We start from the raw sequence: 19532 nt of genomic DNA, 5'->3' as shown, positions 1-19532 counted from the left end.
TCGTTTCCTTAAAATTTGACATACATGCTAATAATAACTGGGAAGAGAATGTCATGACTTTTTTTTATCGAAGGGACATAATTGTAGAACTTGTATGACTTGTGTTTGTAAGCTGTTGTCTCAGTATAATTTAGAAATTAGTGCATACTGCAATCTCTATGTAGCATACTGCATCTCGGCGACTGTTTTCACATTAGTATAGAGATTAAACTTTTTGCATCAAGAGCTTCAAGAAACATTCGCAATTTGAACACTGAAGTAGATGTTATTAATAACATTGATTTCGGGTGACATGCTAATAGTTCCACGCTTTTATTAGTCCCTTTTCTTGCAATTATGTAAAATGAATAATTGGTGCCAAATTTGTTTGTACTCGTATATTCAGCTGAGCTCCAGGTTAAAATGTTAAGCACCTTCTTCCTATTTCAATTATTTTGGGAACTTTCAAAAACTGAGGACAAAAATAAAAAATTGGCAACATACGTTATCCCCAAACAGTTTTAAAGGACTTAAAGACAAAGCATGAAAGATGAGAATTGTCCCCAGAGGGCGTCTGCTCAACCTAAGTTTAATGATTAAAAATATAAATAAGATTTGCATCTTTGTGCCATTGGATATTGGTAGTTGTGGAGGGGAGGGGGGATGTCGGGGAAACCGATGGTAGTAGAAAAAGAGGCGGCGTCATTTTTCAATTCTCGCCTAGGGAGGCAAAACACGTAGCAAAGGCCCCGATGTTCATTGGTTTCGATAAACAAGTGTGGATGATACGTGTATAGCTGTGTGTCCAAGCGTGCTTTCCACTGGATTTTTTTAATTAAAACGAAGGAAACTACCTACATGCCAATCCTCTGTTAGTGAATTTTAACTAAAATTTATTAAAAAATGTTTAGTCAAAATAAATCGAATTTCTCCAGTCACAAAAAAGGGTCGGATTTACGCGGACAGTTGTATAAATACACCCTTAGGACACGCCGAGACAGCCTGAAACCTGGGGAAAACTTGGAAAAATCCGGACGTATGGCAGCCCTAGACACAGAGTGCAATCTACATCTACATGTAGATACAGATGTAGTGAGAGTGCTGACCAATTGACAGTATTCACCATTCAGAGCTGCATGAGCCAGCCACACATCGGCAGTGTGCACTATTTATGGTCTCATTTCGCCTTTGTGCATGTCATTCCTCAGATTCCATTTGTCAACTAGTCTTCTAACACTAGGTTAATAGGGCTAGGTAGGATTTACCACTTTAGGGAGATCAGAAGAAGATTCACTACAGTATTGCTTCCTTTATTAATATGACGATACACAGAATATTTTTGAGGCCATCAATACTACTCACATCAACCATTCTATAAGTTATAATGGCTGTATTACTTGCTACAAAAAGCTAATGAAATTAATTTAAGAAATCAATGAGTAGTATCGACGCACCCTCGGACCTTCAGTATATTGAGTGTTTAAGAATAACACTGAACTTTTGAGGGCCACTTTAACCTTATACACGAGTGCACTGAAAACAAATGAGACCCGGAATTGGGGCGCTTTTTTTCTTCTGTGTACCCTATAGTGCGTAACAAATTTCTGGGAACTAGTGGAAGTTGAGTATAGCTCTACTAATTATACACCACACAAGGAATCAAATTAGGAAGAACAAGAGAAATCGGACTATGTGCATGAGTTCTCTTTTAAGTAACCGAAATGCGACCACCCTTCAGTTTTAGGATATTGACGATTCTTGCAGAAGTTTGATGTAGCTGGTTAAATTTCACTATTCATCAACAGGCCTTATGGTACCAGAATTGTGATCTGCTTTAATAGAACTGAAAGATTTCACTTAAGGGAAGTCTGAAATAAAAATACAAGTTTATATTTTTGTCCACCAGCATGAATCACTGTTTATACTAATTTCCGCTTCAGATGGATGAAAGTACACGTGCGGTTGCACTATTCCTAGGAACAATTTTGCTGCCCATTTGGCACTGGTTCGAAGACGAACTTTTTGTATGGTTGATCAAGCGTGCTTCCGAGCTCATTGCGACAGGACACATAGCTTACCAACTGTTTTCTTTTTTCTCAGATTGCGATGCTTGCTTCGATTACATTAACTTCGACGTCGCATAGCTCTGGTATACAAGAATCGCATTTATAAAATTCATAGTTTTTTTCGTTTGTTCACTACATTTCTGTACAGATCAAATGACAACACATGTGCCTACACGTCATGCACTCTAACATGCGAACAAAACTGAAACGATATTGTTTTCCCTCAGACACGTGACTGCAGCGCTTTCGGTGAGAGAAGTAGGAAACAGGTTAGAGCAAGAGGGAAGCATTTACAGACAAGGACAGAAACAGATATTGTTGTGTAATACGAAATATTCTCCACCTTTGATGGAAACAACCGCTCGTTGTAGCAGAAACACTAACCTAGCCCTTTTGACTGATTTATTGACTTTCGTAACTATAGTCGCTGTGATGACATGATCACTAATCCCCGTCTATATAGTGACGCCATCGATAAGGTCCGGCCTATTTGTAGTTGCAAGGTCCAAGATACTTCCATTGCATGTGGGCTGCCGATACACAGCCATGCTCTCACCTCCATACTTCGTTTCGTCGTGGTTTCGTTAGTTCGCGGTTTTCGTGGTTGGTGTCGGTTGTTATTCGACGAGTTTGTTATTTGTTCTTAGTTTCTTCTTGTTATTTGTTATAGTCCGAAAATCGTTGAGGACAGCCATGCAAGTTGAGATCACGTGACTTCAATTGACTTGACGTGACATGGCGGAAAGTGCGAATACATCCTGATGTGACAGTGCCGTGATGGAGGGTGTGAAATATCTTAATTGCAGCCACATTGTAGCAATGTTGACCACATTTGCAGAAACGAAACGGGGAAATTCCTGACAGTTTGGAAGTTCAGAGAGGAGACGATACCGGCTGTAAAAGTGAATCAGGTGTAAATTCCGTTGCTGCACAATTTAAAAACGGACCACCAGCAATAGACGTCAATTCACCACCACAACTTCAAGATAGTCAGCAAAATGCATCTTTTTGCTCTGATAGTCCGGCCGGGGTAGCCGAGCGGTTCTATGCGCTACAGTCTGGAACCGCGCGACCGCTACGGTCGCAGGTTCGAATCCTGTCTCGGGCATGAATGTGTGTGGTGTCCGTAGGTTAGTTAGGTTTAAGTAGATCTAAGTTCTAGGGGATTGATGACCTCAGAAGTTAAGTCCCATAGTGCTCAGAGCCATTTGAACCATATTTTTGCGCTGATAGAGGATTATTCCAAGGTAAACAGAATGAGGAGACTAAACTAAATATTACCAATAAGAGCTGAAGCAAGCCTCAGGGTCCTTTCCCTTGATACACTAAGACCATAAGATCGTTTAGGTGCGACTGTTATTATAATGATACTTGGCTCCGAGCACTATGGGACTTAACATCTGTGGTCGTCAGTCCCCTAGAACTTAGAACTACTTAAACCTAACTAACCTAAGGACATCACACCCTTCCATGCCCGAGGCAGGATTCGAACCTGCGACCATAGCGGTCACGCGGTTCCAGATTGAAGCGCCTAGAACCGCACGGCCACACCGGCCGGCCATAATGATACTAAAACAGGACAGAAAATTATCGATTTTGGTAATGTTGCTCCTCTACTTTAATTGTAATATATTGTATAATGTGCCGGTTTTTTGGAGACGGTGGAAAACGCATGACGTGATGGACACAATAATGAGTACATCAATAGATGAGTTTATTCACCTTTAGCCTGAACTACGGTGTGTGAATGTCTAATATTTTCGTATTTGTTGGCTCAAATGGCTCTGAGCACTATGGGACTTAACGTCTAAGGTCATCAGTCCCCTAGAACTTAGAACTACTTAAACCTAACTAACCTAAGGACATCACACACATCCATGCCCGAGGCAGGATTCGAACCTGCGACCGTAGCGGTCGCGCGGTTCCAGACTGTAGCGCCTTTAACTGCTTGGCCACCACGGCCGGCTTTCGTATTTGTTCACTGAAAGCTTATTAGTATGCAAGGCCCCCAAAATTTATATGTCAGGCTCCCCAAAAAGTTAGCTACGCCATTGTCCATGAAAACAAGTCGTTGGTGCAGTTCCATGGTTGTCGGCCAGCATTCTGCATCATACAGGAGAACTGAACGAATTATAGGTCGTTATACTATCGACATTAGCTTATTTAGAGTATTCCGGCCCTAGAGTACAGCAGTTACAGAACGCCATTTGAGCCACATACTGCTCTGTGCTCAGGTGATTAGAAAATTTCTTTTTAGTTCGTACTGTTTATCTCGGTATCCGCTACAGTTGCAGAGCTCTTTTTACAATACTCGATTCTGTTTCTTTCCAAGAAATGTTTCTCTTGTTCATAATGTGTGACTGATCAGAGTAACTGTAATTCATGGTTTTCCGCGTTCTAGGAGAGGAAGCGCTAGCTGGCGTGTCGGCCACGGCCCATGTCCAAACTAGAGCCGACGGAATCCGTACGCTGCGCATAGCACCGGCCGCTGACGCTGTAGCCTTCTCGTCAACGTTAAACAAGAAGGGATGCAAAATGTTTGCTGGCACAGTACATTAGTCTGTTTGGTCCCGACCCCCATCCCGTAAAAAATGGGACCATTAGTACCCCCTTCCCTCTGTTCATGAATTACAAGGCCGATCAAAATGTTTCTTTTCGAAGGCTGTACAATCCAAAATCGGTATGTCAATCACGTAAAACCGCCGTGACCATTGAGGCACACGTTTGGTAAAACATCTGTCCTGCTGTGCGAAGAATGTAATTTCATACATTATGTCCTTATGCGACAGAGATCGTTGACCTTCTTCACGCTAAGGATGCTTATTACTATGTTATCCATCCTGGACTCTGTGCGATGGTCGAACGACGGTACGTTTGTACGATCTCCCGCGTGAATGATTTCTTAAACATGGAATTTGAAACTTCGGACTTCCTTTTGCTGTCTACTACTGCCAAACCAGACTGGCTCAACGAATGACTGGATGGAAGCCTTCGACCCACTTAGAGACGGTGGTAGCTGTTGTATACTTCACACACAGGTATTTTCACAGACAGACGAATCTCTGCTAATCTTTTCCTGTCGTTATTTGCACATCCTCTTTTGAACAGAGAGTGCAACAGCCTATGCTTCCTCAGCACTTTCTGGATTTCGTTATTAAACCACGGCGGGTCTTTTGCGTCCATAATCCACTTTCTAGGCACATACTAGTCCAGAGCACGATTTAAAATTTATTTCCACTTTGTCTATAATTACACTGTTGCCACCCTGCTGGAACTAAATGTTTGATGTTCATTGTCTAAGTGAGATGCTAACAACTGCTTAACCGCTCTTTCTAGCAGAAACACTATCCTAGCCCTCTTGACTGATTTATTGACTTTCGTAACCATAGTCGCTGTGATGACATGATCACTAATCCCCGTCTATATAGTGACGCCATCGATAAGGTCCGGCCTATTTGTAGCTGCAAGGTCCAAGATACCTCCATTGCATGTGGGCTGCCAAACTAACTACTCAAAACAGTTTTCGGAAAACGTGTTCAAAAGTATTCCACAAGGCTGTCTTTCCGTACCCCCTGCAATGAATCCATACATATCCCAGTCTATAACCGGAAGGTTAAAGTCACAACCAACCAGTATTGCATGATCTGGGTATTTATGCACAACTGACCATAGACTTTCTTTGAACGACTTTAGAACTGTCACAGCGGAGTCGAGTGATCGGTAAAAACATCCAACAGTTAACCTGGTTTCACCTAGACCTGTTATGAGTGACAATATAACTTCACTATCACACTCAGTTACCCGGAATAAGCAATATTTTTGTCGACTGTAATGAACACTCCCCCTCCTACCGCATCTAATCTGTCTTTCCGATAAACATTCCAAGACTTGATAAATATCTCAGAGCTTTTAACTTCGGGGTTTGACCAGCTCTCGGTCCCAATAGTAATCTGAGGTTGAGAACTTTGCTGGAGGGCAGAAAATTTGGAAATTTTGTTACGAATACTTCGACAATTTACTGACAAAATTTTTAGTCGAACTGTCTTTAATCTGAACGCGGTCTGATTTCCCTATACGCGTATCGACTGGCGAATATTCATGAGAGTACCTCAAACTAACGCCTAGGCTAAAATTCATTGTAAATGTGGGTACATATATTCACTAGCGATGTGTTTTCTTTTAATACATGTGACAACTTCGAGAAACAAGATATTTCACCTAACCTGGAATCGACCTAGCGATCTTTGCCGTACTAGCAACGCGTAGCGCCAGTAGACCTCAACGTAAGACGAATATACGGAAAGAAAATGACTAATAAAAAGAAATGATTTCTACATACATAATATTTTCTAGTTACTAATAATTTCGCAAACGATATTCCATCACAAGTTACCTCGCTCCAGTAAAAGAATAAGTTATGCGAGAGCTGTCTCGGGCAGTTCCTATTAACTATTAAAGAAATTAATCTGAAAAAGGCTCATGCCTAATCTCTACGATACCAGAAACGATACAAATTCGTATTTTGAACGATCACTTTTATTGAGCGTATATTAGTATACAAATATGTGTACTGGTGCATAAACACGACGTAATGCCGAGTTAAAGCTTGACGTTACAATCCCAGTGTGGTATTTACTGACAACACTAGGTGTCTTTTGAGACACTACGACACAAGCAAATGTCGCAACATTACTGTCAACAGGAAATTAATCAGTAACGGAAGTGGCTTTCCCAGCGATATCCTATCATTCTTTGCGGTTTACTATTTGCGACTGTCACCTGTTGAGTGAGCTCTGTTGTTCGATCTATCATAGTTGTAGGTCGTCATGCGTGTAGTAATCTTGGTCATTCTGTGCGTACAGTAATCAAATATTCGATTATCTACTTCTGAGGACATAAAATCCTCCATATCTAGTTACAGCTGTGAAGCTGTGAGTCTGATGCACTTTTTTCCATAAGGGAGAGTCAAATGAAAACGAGACATGCTATATAATGAGCATGGTGAGGACGTTGGTAACGCAGATACGTGTGTGTACAAGGTCTGTTAAGAAAATTTCGGAACGTTGTCCACAAAACCTTTGGACGCTTACCGTTTACTTATTGTGCGTGGTTTCCTTCGAAATACTCTCCTTCACAATTCATACATCGTTCCCAACACCGTTTACCCTTCCGGAAGCAGTGTTTGTACGCCTCTTGCTGGATCACGCGAAGCGCTGTCGATCGTTGCAAATCTTCGCCATTTCAAGGGGGTTTTCGATGAGAATAAAAAAAAAGATTTCGCTGGGGCCGTGTCTGGAGAGTACAGAGGATGAGGCAGCACAGTGACTTCGTTGTTCGTGCGACAGTCACGCACCAACAGGGATGAATGCGCGGATGCGTTATCGTGATGCATGGTCCATGAACTGTCTCGCCACATTTCAGGCCGTTTCCTTCTCACATTTTCGTGACATGATCCAACTGAAATGTTACGATCTTCTGCGACAGTCAGTCAGTCTTCGATTGGCATGCACAGTTTCGTTGACGTTCGTGACAAAAGCGTCGTCGGTAGACGTCGAAAAACATCCTGAACCACTCCAGGCAAATGCCGGGATGGTTCCTCTGAAAGGGCACGGCCGACTTCCTTCCCCATCCTTCCCTAATCCGATGAGACCGATGACCACGCTGTCTGGTCTCCTTCCCCAAACCAACCAACCAACCAACATCCTGAACAAGGATCACCCTTACCTTCCGTCCGGACATTTTTAAGCCGTGTGAACAATTTGTAGCACCGAGTACGGCTTAAGCACTCGTCACAGCGGGCTTCCTGCATCATTGGTTATGTGTCTGTTAAGGCTTTCTTGAGTTTCATGCAAAATTTAATGCAGAAAGCGTTGCTCCTCTAACTCTGCCAACTCGAAATTCGCAAAGTGTGCGACACAACGCTCTACTCAATACAGTACCGAACAACAAGTAACAAAAAAACAACGAAACTTACGGCAGTTACTCATTAAACACCGCCCTGTGCAGGGATGCCAACCGCATTTCGGTCCAACACACCAGTGGCGCGAAATTACGAATGTTCCGAAATATTTTGAACAGATCTCGTATAGAACTGCGCTCTATTGGGAATCGGGAACGAAGAACGCGTACATTCACCGCTGTGCCATTTGTTTGTTAGATGAGCTCGACATAGGTCGCCAGATTGTGCGTACGTCCGACTCCTCTATGGAGGCCGGAAAAGAGGAACAGAAGGTGTAGTGCTGTTTTTGACTGTGGAAGGAATGTCAGCAACTGAAATCCATGTCCAAATGTCTGCTGCATACGGCAAACAGAATGTCACGCACGCGTGTGTTCGCGTGTAATAAACGATTTCGAGAAGGTCGTGTGTTACTGAAAGACAGCAGTCGGCCGGGACAGGCTCATTGTGTCATTATATACATCCGTTCATCATAAGACTAAACCTGATGTAAACATTACACTATGTATTCTTCCGCGTTTGCTTGAATCTCATTGGGTTTCGTTTCACGTGGAGCTAAAGCCCCAAGTTGTGACCAGTACAGTGAAGTACGATCATAAGGATACATTTTATGCTGTGTTACTCGCACATAGACTGAGCGATAATGTACGGGACAACGGCTTTACACCGAGCGAGGTGGCGCAGTGGTTAGACACTGGACTCGCATTCGGGAGGACGACGGTTCAATCCCGCGTCCGGCCATCCTGATTTAGGTTTTCCGTGATTTCCCTAAATCGCTCCAGGCAAATGCCGGGATGGTTCCTTTCAAAGGGCACGGCCGACTTCCTTCCCCATCCTTCCCTAATCCGATGAGACCGATGACCTCGCTGTCTGGTCTCCTTCCCCAAACCAACCAACCAACAACGGCTTTACCGGCGCGGTACTTGGACGGCACTGGCGAACCAGCCTGCAATAATGTGACCAGTTGCAGTTCAGACGTAAAAAGAAACGGTCAATGACTATATAGCTTCGAATGTAATATAATTTTCACAGAGAGTGAAATGGTATTCGGCAAAACTCCAGTACTACCTCACGCTTCTTAGATGACCAGACGGAAAGCATGAAATACTCTCGTTGTCACCTGACATAGTATTCTGCTTACAAGCAAGAGCGATGAAAATTCCTAACTTAAACACAGGGTAATTTATCTGAGCGAGTTGTTAAAATGGTTCAAATGGCTCTGAGCACTATGGGACTTAACATCTGAGGTCATCAGTCCCCTAGAATTTAGAACTACTTAAACCTAACTAACCTAAGGACATTACACACATCCATGCCCGAGGCAGGATTCGAACCTGCGACCATAGCAGTCACACGGTTCCGGACAGCAGCGCCTAGCACCGCACGGCCACCGCGGCCGCCAGCGAGCTGTTTGTGATGCAAAAACATACTGCAGGTATTTCACCGTACTGTTGAATGCTGAAGCCACTGAACGTATTAATTACAGTCGTCTAGTAATCACTTAGCGCCTTCCGAATCCGAGAAATACGTTTCAGTACAGGAACTGTCATCTGTAACGTTGATAACGAGCCGATCAACGACAGAATCCACGAAGCCACCGAGGCGCCGTCTTTTCTTGTCTTCTGTTATGACGTCTCATTCTGTGACAAGTAAAAAAGCTGCGTGCGTTAGTTCCAGTACGTCTGGCAGCCTAAGAATCTTGTTATTTCTCGGGCCAAATCTATCAACTTGGCTCCAGATCAGTTCTGTTAGGTTCATATTGTAATGGTACAGTAGCAAATGTAATAGTGCAGCATTTGTATGGTTTGCTCGATGCTGTGAAAATGATTGTTTTCCATGTTTCTACGACACATATCTACATCTGTGGTCCAAAACAACGGACACAGTCGAAATAAAGAGTACTTGGTTTTCCATTATTGCCTTAAAAAATTAAATTACCTTTTCTTAATTTAAGCAACCTTTACTAACAATCTTTCATAAAATATCATAATTCAGAATTTATATTTGAAATGAAAACAGGAATTTCGCGTGCAAAATATAACTAGAATCAAGAAGACGTGCATTATTCATAAAAATGATGATGAATCTTACAATTACGAGATATAGGTATTTCAAATTGAACGAGAAAAAAAACTGACGTTTACTCCAATGCGTTATCAAGCTACTACGCTACCGATTCCGCTGTAAACGATTGTGCGTGTTGCATCAGATGTATTTAATACAGTCCCTCGGAAAACTTCAAAGCCGATTATCTCTGTAAATTTACGAAAAACATTAAGAGCAACCTATATCTCGGCAATTTTTACCCGTGTTGCACACGCGTGTTTCACTATGGAACATGAAGGAGGCTCAGCCATTTTCATGCTGCGCATTAACAGCGCGACAATCAGAGCACAACAGCGCGGAGGTTGTGACTGTACACGATTTTTGAAATAAAAACCACTTGGCTAAAAAATGTTCAGATGTGTGTGAAATCTTATGGGACTTAATTGCTAAGGTCATCAGTCCCTAAGCTTACAAACTACTTAAACTAAATTATTCTAAGGACAAACACACACACACACGCCCGAGGGAGGACTCGAACCTCCGCCGGGATTAGCCGCACAGTCCATGATTGCAGCGCCTAAGACCGCTCGGCTAATTCCGCGCGGCACTTGGCTAAAGCGTGATCAAGAAAAAGGTCGATGGTTGTTAACAGCTTTGACTATCCTAAAGCTATATTTAACGTAACTTGGTTCAAATGGTTCAAATGGCTCTGAGCACTATGGGACTCAACTGCTGAGGTCATTAGTCCCCTAGAACTTAGAACTAGTTAAACCTAACTAACCTAAGGAGATCACAAACATCCATGCCCGAGGCAGGATTCGAACCTGCGACCGTAGCGGTCTTGCGGTTCCAGACTGCAGCGCCTTTAACCGCACGGCCACTTCGGCCGGCCGTAACTTGGTAATAATATATCTAATACATAAGTAGAACCTACTTCCAAGAGCGTAACAACACCAGTGAACGTGTGCTACGGTTTCTGACCAATCATCGTGTTCGTGTTTGTTTACATCAGTTTAGTTCTTTTGATGAACAGAGTCGTACCCCTTCTGTCGTTGCTGTGGTGGATGCCGCCGTTAGAAATGACCGATGGCGGAAGGTAGAAGACCTACGGCTCATGTCGGGCATCAGCCACGGTACCGCACACGTCATCGTGACAGAGCATCTGAAGTACCGGTAAAATTTGTGCGTAGTGGGTTCCCCATAGCCTGACGGAGAGGCAGAAGTTGAGCAGAATGTCTACATCACTGCAGCACCTGGAACACTATCAGGATGAAAAATATCGTTTCCTGTCCCGTATTGTCGTGGGAGATGAGACACGGTCTCACCATTTTTAGCCGGAGCGCAAGCGTCTGTCTTCAATGAAAGAACATGGATACAGCTCCATTTTATGTATGTCAATTGCTTAAGCTAAAACGTGTATAACAGTGACGGTTCCTTTATAAATATTCACTGTAGGTAGCGTCTGGTACTTTAAAATGGTTCCAATGGCTCTGAGCACTATGCGATTTAACTTCTGAGGTCACCAGTCGCCTAGAACTAATTAAACCTAACTAACCTAAGGACATCACACACATCCATGCCCGAGGCAGGATTCGAACCTGCGACCGTAGCGGTCACGCGGTTCCAGACTGAAGCGCCTAGAACCGCTCGGCCACACCGGCCGGCTTCTGGTACTTAAAGTGAGGGCTATTGTTGAAATGTATAGGTACTGGTATCTGAAATGTTTTGAATTTGCATCTGATTTCTAGAGGATGATTGGCGGATTTGTCGATAGTGTAAGTCCTGTGTTTGTTATTCCGGGAAAAAAAAGTAAAAAAAGAAAAAACTGTTCACATTACAATTGAACAAGTATCTTAGGGGCGACTTTTTTCAGTCCCCCCTGTTAGGAAGCCCTGAATCCATTCACAAAGTTGGTCCTGTATTTCGTACTTTTGTATTTTGTTCACTGGGTGACAGTCAGGAACTGTTTGGGATGCGTGTCGGACATCAATGTGTACCATATGTATGGCGCTCTGGATCTCACGGAGGAGCCACTGTCTACACCTGGACGAACAGAGAGAGCACTTGTGTCTAGTCCCAACTGTGACTCAGGACTTACCGTGTTCTCAACGCCATCACAGATGGGCTCGCACCACTATCCTGCTATCACCAAGGAATGTAGATTTGATAATTAAAATATAGACAGCAGTTTTTCCCTCACTCTGCGAGTGGAGCAAGAAAGGAAATGACTAGTAGTGGCAGCATAGGGTGGCTTGTGGAATATGAATGTAGACACATAAGGGACAGTCAAATGAAACCCAGTCACTAGTGTAAAGTAACGGTAACGATTTTATTAACTCAAAAATGGAGTTATACACAGTACACATACTCAAAAATAGTCGCCAAAACTGTTGGCACATTTATCCCATTGCGACACTGGCCGGTCGATTCCATCCTTTGAGAAGCTAGTAGGGTGATGCCGGATCCAGGCCTGGACCCAGTCACACACTTCGTCGTCCGTTGCGAATCGATATCCGCGAACAGCTTGTTTTATAGGTCCAAACACCAATGGGTCTCGTCCATAGTGATTCTGCGGTTGTCTTAAACGAAAACGTTCACTTCTACAACCATTTCCGGTGTGATGATACGTTGAGCCTGTCCAGGACGAGCATCGTCTTCCAGTGACTCACGCCCCTCAAGGAATCGTTTGCGCCATTCCATAACACTTGAACGACTCACACTGTACTCACCGTACACAGTCTTCATCCGTCGATACAGTTCACGGACTCCAACTCCTTCCGCCGCCAAAAAATCGAATCACTTCGCATTGTTCCCGCTTACTCGCCTGCATGTTTTATAGTGGACGATAACTTGTGTGACCACCTTCGCTTCGGTGTGAAACCACACTGGCGCTATGCAACATCAAACGGAGCGCATGCGTCAATCTCTCTACCAATAGATGGCGCCACCATACCCTCAGTTACGTGGCGTCACCTTACGTGTAAGGCAAAGGTAGACGCACTGGTCAGGTTTCATTTGAATGAATCTCATAGATGTAAAGTTTGTACGACCTGATCGGATGATAAACAAGAAAGTCTACCAGTGAATTTCAGAGCGTTTGAGCGATGCTGTTTGCCAGAAGAGGCCTGAATCGTGGAAAGACAAGATTTGGATGTTGCCTCATGACCGTGCGCCAGCTCAGGCGTCAATCCTTGTCCTCAGATACAATATCTACAAAACATCAAATTCCTGTTGCGTCGCCGGCTGTTGTGGCCGTGCGGTTCTAGGCGCTTCAGTCTGGAACCGCGTGACCGCTACGGTCGCAGGTTCGAATCCTGCCTCGGGCATGGATGTGTGTGATGTCCTTAGGTTTAAGTAGTTCTAAGTTCTAGGGGACTGATGACCACAGATGTTAAATCCCATAGTGCTCAGAGCCATTTGAGCCAGCCTGTTGCGTCCCATCTGTTACGGTCTATAGTCAAGTCTCGGCACGGCAGTCAGAAACAGCAGGGAAGAGATGGCTGTGAGAAGTCAGACAATTGCACGCTGGCCAACCTCCCTTCCCTTACAAAATGTTCAAATATGTGTGAAATCTTGTGGGACTTAACTGCTAACGTCACACACTACTTGACCTACTTGACCTAACGTCACACACTACTTGACCTAAATTATCATAAGGACAAACACACACACCCATGCCCAAGGGAGGACTCAAACCTCCGCCGGGACCAGCCGCAAAGTCCCTTCCCTAACAGGCCCATATCAATAACGGTGATATGCAGCAGGATTTTGGAACATACACTCCTGGAAATTGAAATAAGAACACCGTGAATTCATTGTCCCAGGAAGGGGAAACTTTATTGACACATTCCTGGAGTCAGATACATCACATGATCACACTGACAGAACCACAGGCACATAGACACAGGCAACAGAGCATGCACAATGTCGGCACTAGTACAGTGTATATCCACCTTTCGCAGCAATGCAGGCTGCTATTCTCCCATGGAGACGATCGTAGAGATGCTGGATGTAGTCCTGTGGAACGGCTTGCCATGCCATTTCCACCTGGCGCCTCAGTTAGACCAGCGTTCGTGCTGGACGTGCAGACCGCGTGAGACGACGCTTCATCCAGTCCCAAACATGCTCAATGGGGGACAGATCCGGAGATCTTGCTGGCCAGGGTAGTTGACTTACACCTTCTAGAGCACGTTGGGTGGCACGGGATACATGCGGACGTGCATTGTCCTGTTGGAACAGCAAGTTCCCTTGCCGGTCTAGGAATGGTAGAACGATGAGTTCGATGACGGTTTGGATGTACCGTGCACTATTCAGTGTCCCCTCGACGATCACCAGTGGTGTACGGCCAGTGTCGGAGATCGCTCCCCACACCATGATGCCGGGTGTTGGCCCTGTGTGCCTCGGTCGTATGCAGTCCTGATTGTGGCGCTCACCTGCACGGCGCCAAACACGCATACGACCATCATTGGCACCAAGGCAGAAGCGACTCTCATCGCTGAAGACGACACGTCTCCATTCGTCCCTCCATTCACGCCTGTCGCGACACCACTGGAGGCGGGCTGCACGATGTTGGGGCGTGAGCGGAAGACGGCCTAACGGTGTGCGGGACCGTAGCCCAGCTTCATGGAGACGGTTGCGAATGGTCCTCGCCGATACCCCAGGAGCAACAGTGTCCCTAATTTGCTGGGAAGTGGCGGTGCGGTCCCCTACGGCACTGCGTAGGATCCTACGGTCTTGGCGTGCATCCGTGCGTCGCTGCGGTCCGGTCCCAGGTCGACGGGCACGTGCACCTTCCGCCGACCACTGGCGACAACATCGATGTACTGTGGAGACCTCACGCCCCACGTGTTGAGCAATTCGGCGGTACGTCCACCCGGCCTCCCGCATGCCCACTATACGCCCTCGCTCAAAGTCCGTCAACTGCACATACGGTTCACGTCCACGCTGTCGCGGCATGCTACCAGTGTTAAAGACTGCGATGGAGCTCCGTATGCCACAGCAAACTGGCTGACACTGACGGCGGCGGTGCACAAATGCTGCGCACCTAGCGCCATTCGACGGCCAACACCGCGGTTCCTGGTGTGTCCGCTGTGCCGTGCGTGTGATCATTGCTTGTACAGCCCTCTCGCAGCGTCCGGAGCAAGTATGGTGGGTCTGACACACCGGTGTCAATGTGTTCTTTTTTCCATTTCCAGGAGTGTATATTGTGATCGAACATTATTAATTAGCTTGAAGAAAACAGTCTATTGACACACAATCGACATAGATTTAGAAAACATGGTTCTTGTGAAATACTACTAGCTCTTTATTCCCATGAAGTGTTGAGTGCTATTGACAAGGGATTTCAGATTGATTCCGTAATTTCTGGATTTCCGAAAGGCTTTTAACACTGTACTACACAAGCGGCTTATAGTAAAATTGTGTGCTTATGGAATATCGTCTCATTTATGTGACTGGATTTGTGATTTCCTGTCAGAGAGGTCACAGTTCGTAGTAATTAACGGAAAGTCATCGAGTAAAACAGAAGTGATTTCTGGCGTTCTCAAAGGTAGTGTTATAGGCCCTTTGTTGTTCCCTATCTATATAAACGATCTGGGAGACAATCTGAGCAGCCGTCTTAGGTTGTTTGCGGATGACGGTGTCGTTTATCGACTAATAGAGTCATCAGAAGATCAAAACAAATTTCAAAACTATTTAGAAAAGATATCTGAATGGTGCGAAAACGGCAGTTGCCCTAAATAACGGAAAGTGTGAGGTCATCCACATGAGTGCTAAAAGGAATCCGTTAAACTACGGTTACATGATAAATCAGTCAAATCTGAAGGCTGTAAATTCAACTAAGTACCTAGGAATTACAATTACGAAGAACATAAATTGGAAGGAACACATAGAAAATGTTGTGAGGAAGGCCAACCAAAAACTGCGTTTTATTGGCAGGACACTTAGAAAACGTAACAGATCTACTAAGAAGACTGCCTGCACTAGGCGTGTCTGTCCTCTTTAGGAATACTGCTGCGTGGTGTGGGATCCTTACCGGATAAAACTGGCGAAGTACATCGAAAAAGTTCAGAGAAGGTCAGCACGTTTTGTATTATCGCGAAATATGGAAGAGAGTGTCACTGAAATGATTCAGGATTGGGGCTGAACATCGTTAAAACAAAGGCGTTTTTCGTTGCGATGGAATCTTCTCACGAAATTCCAGTTTCCAACTTTCTCCTCCGAATACAAAAATATTTTATTGACACCGACCTACAAAGCGAGAAACGATCACTACGATAAAATAAGGGAAATCAGAGCTCGTAGGGAAACATATAGGTGTTCGTTCTTTCCGTGTGCTATATGAGATTGAAATAATAGAGGATTGTGAAGGTGGTTCGATGAACCTTCTGCCAGGCACTTAAATGTGATTTACAGAGTATCCATTATAATGAAATTAAATAAAAAAAATATTTACCTTTTTTTATTGTTTTTTGTTATTAGTTATTTGCTCTTTCTTTCAGTCTGTACGAACTTTGTTGTAGAACCCCTTATTTACGTGTGGTAATAAAAATTCATTTAGACAGAATTAAGTACATTTAAAATTACGTGAACTTAGTCAACCCTCTCATGCTGATAAATTCATATTAACTGATTAAGAATATTTATTTGAGAATTAAATCTTTTACATAATTCGGCCTTGGCACACATATTCTAAATGCAGTGTTTTTTTTTTTTTAATATTTACTGAATTCTTTCCCGTCGTTAGCTATGGAACACAAGACTGTCTCTATTAGCAGAAAATGGTTAAATATTGCCAAGCCGACGTTTAATTATCATTGATAAAACACACTTCACTATACATTTAAGTTATTTGAAAGAACCAACAAATTGTTAAATTTCAACGTTAACTATCCGCCTATGAATGCACAAATGTGAAACTAGTAATAAATTCCGTCAGTCTCTGGATCGCTGTAAAAGAAAAACATTTTCTTAATTCACTGCTAATTTTTATCTGCTCCCGATTTACGGGTTTGGTTAATTTTTCTTAGCGGAACAATTTTTTAAATGTGCCACCGCTGCAAATCGTTCGGTCGCGGCACAGCCCAGCAACACCAGCGATAATTGCTAAAATGCTGAAAATTCTTTAAAGAAATATTATAGATGACATGGGCAAGCTAATTTACATTAGTAATACACACTTTTGATAAATTATGATGTATTTGGACCACAACAATAATTGAACTTATATTAGTTTGCAATTTCTCCTCTAATGGCGGCTAAATCTAGATACAGACAGATGAAGTCTACCCATTCATAAAATGCTACGTCACAGGTTCCTCTCTCTCTCAGCTCTCGAGGAAGAAGACAAAGAATGCACACTATGTATTCCTATTTATATCACTATCAACCGTTAATGTCTCTTTGCAATCTGCGGCTGTATTTTACATTTTTGTTATCGCAGATATTGACACATTTCGTAATTACATTATGAGTATAGAAATATTACAATCATAAATACATCGAGAATATTACTACAGAAAATATTACAATAATAACGATATAAAATTAAATAATATTTTTCGTTAAATAATTACAGTATATACAAATTGCTTCATAGCGGCGTAGTTTAGTTTATTAATAGTGTGTGTGTTGCCAGGGAACGTTACACCATGTAGATGTAGATGTAGATGTACTCGGTTCGCTAGACAAACAACTCGTATTAATGACTTTTATTAGAATAAGAGAATAACAATACTTAACTTTGAGAGATATCTCGCAAGCAAAGGGCGACATAAAATATAATCAATCTTCCTCAGAATAGACAAATACGAAAGACTCCTACGGAAGTCGCTAACGTTGACGCTGCTATTGAAGTGCCTAACACTGAAGCTGCTATCCAAGTGGCTATCGCTGACGCTGCAATAGAAATGGGCCGCCACCAGTCGGGCGTGGCGCCTATGTCCTCTTCACGAAAGAGCCGCTGTTCGAACACAATCTATGTTCCAAAATCCTGCTACGTATCGACGTTAATGATATGGGCCTGTAATTTAGTGGATTACTCCTACTACCTTTCTTGAATGTTGGTGTGACCTGAGCAACTTTCCAGTCTTTGGGTACAGATCTTTCGTCGAGAGAACGATTGTATATGATTGTTAAGTATGGAGCTAATGCATGAGCATACTCTGAAAGGAACCTAATTGGTATACAGTCTGGACCAGAAGGCTTGCTTTCATTAAGTGACTTAAGTTGCTTCACTACGAGGATATTTACTTCTATGTTACCCATGTTGGCAGCTGTTCCCGATTCGAATTCTGGAATATTTACTTCGTCTTCCTTTGTGAAGGCATTTCGGAAGGCTGTGTTTAGTAACTCTGCTTTGGCAGCACTGTCTCCGATAGGATCTCCATTGCTATCACGCAAAGAAGACATTGCTTGTTTCTTGCCGCTAACATACTTCACATACGACCAGAATCTCTTTGGATTTTCTGCCAGGTTTCGAGACAAGAGAGAATTCCTAGACAGAACACCATCCACCATGTTCTCTAGACCTAAGACCAGCAGATTTTTTTCTGTTTCCCAAAGTTGAAACCCCTTGTAAGGTCGTCGTTTCCCAACCATACAGAAGATCCGGTACAACAACGTCATTGGCATTGTATCGTGAAGGAAGTGCTTCTCTGGGCGGTATTACTAACCTAGTGTCTTGATACTTTGGTAAGTCCCTCGTAGCACAGTAGTAGCGCTCAGTCGCCAGGTTCCATGTAGGTGGTGATCCTGCTGAACTGGAGTGTTTAGGGATGCCAGTTGTTAATTGTCAACAACGTTTGTACTATACTTGTTTTGATACAGAAATTGCTTCGTCACACACGTCACAGAATCAGCAAATGTAATATGGAGGCTCGGGACTACGCCATTATATTCGACCCTTTACACACATTAACACCGTTTTCTGACTTTACATAATGATAGACACTGCCCTCGACACGTGGCGTTCTTGTAACTAATAACTTCACTTTATATCTTGTTTAACATCTGAAATATGCACTCGCGACCGTTTTTTTAGAGCCGCCCCGGTTACTCGACCGTGCGTTTTGCGTGGCTCCTCGCGACTGACTCGCCCTGTCTTCCCGAAGGACGAGAGAGACCACCCCACCTTTCTCCCTCAGCCAATAAGGACACTTCTCTCGTTCCCTATATCCTTCAGCCAATGGGCGTTCAGATCGCTCTTGCTAGGCGGATCTGACGTCACGTTTGCGGACATTGTGACGGAAGTTTGTCTCGAAACACTGTCTCAGATTGTAAGATCCTACTCCCAAATAGTCGGATCTTGTCCCCACTAAGGTTGCACAACATTGCCTCCTATGATTTCATCACTAATGCTCTTGCTGACGCTTAATTGTGAAATGTACATGTAGCTGGCTGCCACTGAGCATTCCCGATCGCATAAATGTGCGTGAAGGGAATGTATATATGCGTTACACCAGGGCACTCTCAGAGAATGCATTCGA

Source organism: Schistocerca nitens, chromosome 12 (assembly GCF_023898315.1).
Source record: "Schistocerca nitens isolate TAMUIC-IGC-003100 chromosome 12, iqSchNite1.1, whole genome shotgun sequence".
In the NCBI taxonomy this organism is placed as follows: domain Eukaryota; kingdom Metazoa; phylum Arthropoda; class Insecta; order Orthoptera; family Acrididae; genus Schistocerca; species Schistocerca nitens.
The sequence above is the reverse complement of the archived record's forward strand: the minus strand, read 5'-3'. Positions refer to the sequence as shown.